We start from the raw sequence: 4,254 nt of genomic DNA on the forward strand, positions 1-4,254 counted from the left end.
TTAAAACGGTCATATTTTTAACTACCCTTAAAGTTATATATTTTAATGCAGATAAAAACATAATCATTCTCAAAGCCTATAAAGGTATGCCATATCGAAATCCGAGTTCATTTGACCAAGTTATGGGCTTTTAAAGATGGAAAGAAGGCCCATTTCTGTAAACCTTCGCAAAATAAAAATCAATGACATAAAAACGGTCATATTTTTTACTACCTTTAAAGTTATATTTTTTTAATGCAGATAACAACTTAATCATTCAACAAGCCCATAGTGGTATGCCATATCGAAATCCGAGTTCATTTGACCAAGTTATGGGCTTTTAAAGATGGAAAGAAGGCCCATTTCAGTAAGCCTTTGCAATATTAAAATCAATGACATTAAAACGGTCATATTTTTTACTACCCTTAAAGTTATATATTTTAATGCAGATAAAAACATAATCACTCCGCAAGCCCATAGAGGTATGCCATATCGAAATCCGAGTTCTTTTGATCAGGTTATGGGCTTTTAAAGATGGAAAGAAGGCCCATTTCAGTAAAGCGTTGCAAAATTATAAACAATGACATAAAAACGGTCATATTTTTTACTACCTTTAAAGATATTTATTTTAATGCAGATAACAACTTAATCATTCCACAAGCCCATAGTGGCATGCCATATCGAAATCCGAGTCCTTTTGAGCAGGTTATGGGCTTTTAAAGATGGAAAGAAGGCCCATTTCAGTAAAGCTTTGCAAAATTAAAATCAATGACATAAAAATGGTCATATTTTTTACTACCTTTAAAGTTATATATTTTAATGCAGTAACAACATAATCATTCCACAAGCCTATAGAGGTATTCCATATCGAAATCCGAGTTCATTTGACCAAGTTATGGGCTTTTAAAGATGGAAAGAAGGCCCATTTAAGTAAGCCTTTGCAATATTAAAATCAATGACATTAAAACGGTCATATTTTTAACTACCCTTAAAGTTATATATTTTAATGCAGATAAAAACATAATCATTCTCAAAGCCTATAAAGGTATGCCATATCGAAATCCGAGTTCATTTGACCAAGTTATGGGCTTTTAAAGATGGAAAGAAGGCCCATTTCTGTAAACCTTCGCAAAATAAAAATCAATGACATAAAAACGGTCATATTTTTTACTACCTTTAAAGTTATATTTTTTTAATGCAGATAACAACTTAATCATTCAACAAGCCCATAGTGGTATGCCATATCGAAATCCGAGTTCATTTGACCAAGTTATGGGCTTTTAAAGATGGAAAGAAGGCCCATTTCAGTTAGCCTTTGCAATATTAAAATCAATGACATTAAAACGGTCATATTTTTTACTACCCTTAAAGTTATATATTTTAATGCAGATAAAAACATAATCACTCCGCAAGCCCATAGAGGTATGCCATATCGAAATCCGAGTTCTTTTGAGCAGGTTATGGGCTTTTAAAGATGGAAAGAAGGCCCATTTCAGTAAAGCGTTGCAAAATTATAAACAATGACATAAAAACGGTCATATTTTTTACTACCTTTAAAGATATTTATTTTAATGCAGATAACAACTTAATCATTCCACAAGCCCATAGTGGCATGCCATATCGAAATCCGAGTCCTTTTGAGCAGGTTATGGGCTTTTAAAGATGGAAAGAAGGCCCATTTCAGTAAAGCTTTGCAAAATTAAAATCAATGACATAAAAACGGTCATATTTTTTACTACCTTTAAAGTTATATATTTTAATGCAGATAACAACATAATCATTCCACAAGCCTATAAGGGTATGCCATATTGAAACCCGAGTTCTTTGACCAAGTTATGGGCTTTTAAAGATGGAAAGAAGGCCCATTTCAGTAAAGCTTTGCAAAATTAAAATCAATCACATAAAAACGGTCATATTTTTTACTACCTTTAAAGTTATATATTTTAGTGCAGATAACAACATAATCATTTCTCAAGCCCATAGAGGTATGCCATATCGAAATCCGAGTCCTTTTGACCAGGTTATGGGCTTTTAAAGATGGAAAGAAGGCCCATTTCAGTAAACCCTTGCAAAACTAAAATCAATCACATAAAAACGGTCATATTTTTTACTACCTTTAAAGTTATATATTTTAATGCAGGTAACAACATAATCATTCCACAAGCCTAAGGAGGTATGCCATATCGAAATCCGAGTTCATTTGACCAAGTTATGGGTTATTAAAGATGGAAAGAAGATGGAAATATTAAAATCAAGGACATTAAAACGGTCATATTTTTTACTACCCTTAAAGTTATATATTTTAATGCAGATAACAACATAATCATTCCACAAGCCTATAAGGGTATGCCATATTGAAACCCGAGTTCTTTGACCAAGTTATGGGCTTTTAAAGATGGAAAGAAGGCCCATTTCTGTAAACCTTCGCAAAATAAAAATCAATGACATAAAAACGGTCATATTTTTTACTACCTTTAAAGTTATATTTTTTTAATGCAGATAACAACTTAATCATTCAACAAGCCCATAGTGGTATGCCATATCGAAATCCGAGTTCATTTGACCAAGTTATGGGCTTTTAAAGATGGAAAGAAGGCCCATTTCAGTAAGCCTTTGCAAAATTAAAATCAATGACATAAAAACGGTCATATTTTTTACTACCTTTAAAGTTATATATTTTAATGCAGATAACAACATAATCATTCCACAAGCCTATAAGGGTATGCCATATCGAAATCCGAGTTCATTTGACCAAGTTATTGGCTTTTAAAGATGGAAAGAAGGCCCATTTCAGTAAACCTTCGCAAAATAAAAATCAATGAAATAAAAACGGTCATATTTTTTACTACCCTTAAAATTATATATTTTAATGCAAATAACAACATAATCATTCCACAAGCCTATAAAGGTATGCCATATCGAAATCCGAGTTCATTTGACCAAGTTATTGGCTTTTAAAGATGGAAAGAAGGCCCATTTCAGTAAAACTTCGCAAAATTAAAATCAATGACATAAAAACGGTCATATTTTTTACTACCTTTAAAGTTTAATATTTTAATGCAGATAACAACAAAATCATTCCACAAGCCCCTAAAGGTATACCATATCGAAAAACGAGTTCATTTGACCAAGTTATTGGCTTTTAAAGATGGAAAGAAGGCCCATTTCAGTAAAACTTCGCAAAATAAAAATCAATGACATAAAAACGGTCATATTTTTTACTACCTTTAAAGTTATATATTTTAATGCAGATAACAACATAATCATTCCACAAGCCCAAAGAGGTATGCCATATCGAAATCCGAGTCCTTTTGACCAGGTTATGGGCTTTTAAAGGTAGAAAGAAGGCCCATTTCAGTAAAGCTTTGCAAAATTAAAATCAATGACATAACAACGGTCATATTTTTTACTACCTTTAAAGTTATATATTTTAATGCAGATAACAACATAATCATTCCACAAGCCCATAGAGGTATGCTATATTGAAATCCGAGTCCTTTTGACCAGGTTATGGGCTTTTAAAGATGGAAAGAAGGCCCATTTCAGTAAGCCTTTGCAAAATTAAAATCAATGACATAAAAACAGTCATATTTTTTACTACCTTTAAAGTTATATATTTTAATGCAGATAACAACATAATCATTCCACAAGCCCAAAGAGGTATGCCATATCGAAATCCGAGTCCTTTTGACCAGGTTATGGGCTTTTAAAGGTAGAAAGAAGGCCCATTTCAGTAAAGCTTTGCAAAATTAAAATCAATGACATAACAACGGTCATATTTTTTACTACCTTTAAAGTTATATATTTTAATGCAGATAACAACATAATCATTCCACAAGCCCATAGAGGTATGCTATATTTAAATCCGAGTCCTTTTGACCAGGTTATGGGCTTTTAAAGATGGAAAGAAGGCCCATTTCAGTAAGCCTTTGCAATATTAAAATCAATGACATTAAAACGGTCATATTTTTTACTACCCTTAAAGTTATATATTTTAATGCAGATAAAAACATAATCATTCTCAAAGCCTATAAAGGTATGCCATATCGAAATCCGAGTTCATTTGACCAAGTTATGGGCTTTTAAAGATGGAAAGAAGGCCCATTTCTTTAAACCTTCGCAAAATAAAAATCAATGACATAAAAACGGTCATATTTTTTACTACCTTTAAAGTTATATATTTTAATGCAGATAACAACTTAATCATTCCACAAGCCCATAGTGGTATGCCATATCGAAATCCGAGTTCATTTGACCAAGTTATGGGCTTTTAAA

Source organism: Drosophila suzukii, assembly GCF_043229965.1.
Source record: "Drosophila suzukii chromosome 2 unlocalized genomic scaffold, CBGP_Dsuzu_IsoJpt1.0 scf_2c, whole genome shotgun sequence".
NCBI classification, from domain to species: domain Eukaryota; kingdom Metazoa; phylum Arthropoda; class Insecta; order Diptera; family Drosophilidae; genus Drosophila; species Drosophila suzukii.